This window comes from Gymnoscopelus braueri (genome assembly GCF_963280865.1).
Source record: "Gymnoscopelus braueri genome assembly, chromosome: 10".
In the NCBI taxonomy this organism is placed as follows: domain Eukaryota; kingdom Metazoa; phylum Chordata; class Actinopteri; order Myctophiformes; family Myctophidae; genus Gymnoscopelus; species Gymnoscopelus braueri.
The window spans coordinates 48964487-48966178 of record NC_137611.1 but is presented as its reverse complement, the minus strand read 5'-3'; positions in this window follow the sequence as shown (position 1 = coordinate 48966178).

Sequence of the window (1692 nt, the reverse complement as noted above, 5' to 3'; positions counted from 1 at the left end):
AAGTATTAATTGACACAATCATGTTGTGTGCAATGCAACTTTAATGAAGTCTGCATCAAGTGAAGCTTGAAGTGGCAACCTTCAGGTTGTGAGGCACACGTTTAAGGGAGAAGCCATTGGACCAACAGACAAGAACCTGTGAAAAAGGAGATCACACAGATGATACAGTTTCACGCAAATAGCTGAAAAATTCTGGGTTTAAGTGTTTTTCAAACTGCTCAAAATTGCGGACAATCTAAGGGCGGAGCTTACTTGTCAACGTGATACATGTGTTCCTCATGAGTCAAGGCACATGTGTAAGCAGGTTTAATGGCTGTCGGCCAAACGAGGCATGACTTTTGCCTGTTTAAAGTTTGCACTTTCAAAAAATCGCTATAGCGCCCCCCCTTTGGCCAATTGGAGTAAGATTGGTTTCAGTAATATTTGGAATGACCCTCAACATTAACGCAAAGTTTCAAAGAAATGTGAGTCTGCATGTATGTGTTAGGGGCAGATGAATAATTGTCATAAAACTGCAATATTCATTGGCTCATTAAAGCTTCATTTTTTCACTTATGGAAAATCTTTTGCACAGGTTTGTCGGCATAGGTCCAAAGTTCATGTGTAAAACGTTTCGTGCAGATTACTCAAAAATCCCAGGAGGAGATAGGTTTTAACTGTTTTTCATATAATTCAAAATGGTGGGAGATCTAAAGGTCAGAGGTCAAAAGTCAGAGGGTTAAAGTTTTTCATCATGAGGAGACGCATGTGTGTATTGAAGTTTTATGGCTGTAGGTCAAACAGGGCATGAGTTGTACCTGTTCAAAGTTGGCATTTTCAATTGAGTGCTATAGTGCCACCTTTTGACGAAAGATTGTGAGATGTATTTCTTGATAGTTTTTCATGACCATCTACCATATGGCCGAGTTTCGTAAAAAGCGACAGCACGGTTCACCCAGAACTGCGAAAAGTGGCAGAAACAGAAGAATACGTACAATAATAAAACAGGTCCAGAGCTGAGCTCTGGCCCCGTAATAATAATAATAATAATAAAAACAAAAGCAGCATTTTCTGCGGCTGTTTTCTGCCAAAGCTTTCCCCACAATAAGGATGCTTTAAGGGTTTAAGTGGGTAAACAAGAAAAACATTTCTTCATCTTGGTAACATCGTCCTCGTCATCATCACCGTCTGTATCAGACGGCACACAATAAAATAATAAAGTATACAAATGAAAACAAAGGTGACTCAAGCATTTTAAACGGAATAGATAGGTGGTGTGCGTGTGTGTGTGTGTGTGTGTGTGTGTGTGTGTGTGTGTGTGTGTCTGTAACAGTGGTTCTCAACCTGTGGGACGGGGCCCCCTCTTGGGCCGCGAGGGTATTGCAAGTGGGCCCCCAAATAATTGGCAAAACACTAAGATTTTAATGGTAATAAAATTAAAGCTGCACTATTTAACTTTCCTCTTCTACCCCCGATTTGAACCCGGTTTCCTGCGCAAGTGCTGCTGACATTTTTACCATTGAGCTAATAGAGCCGGCCTGCTTGCTCAGGGGATAAATTGAATCTTGACCGTCAGGTCAAGATTTGTGTCAGATCATTGTATTATCGTACTCTACCATACAGATTGGATGAAATTACATTTTATCCATTAAAAAAAGTTACATAGTGAGGCTTTAATAAATAAAAAAAAACAAAAAAAATAATAATGTCATG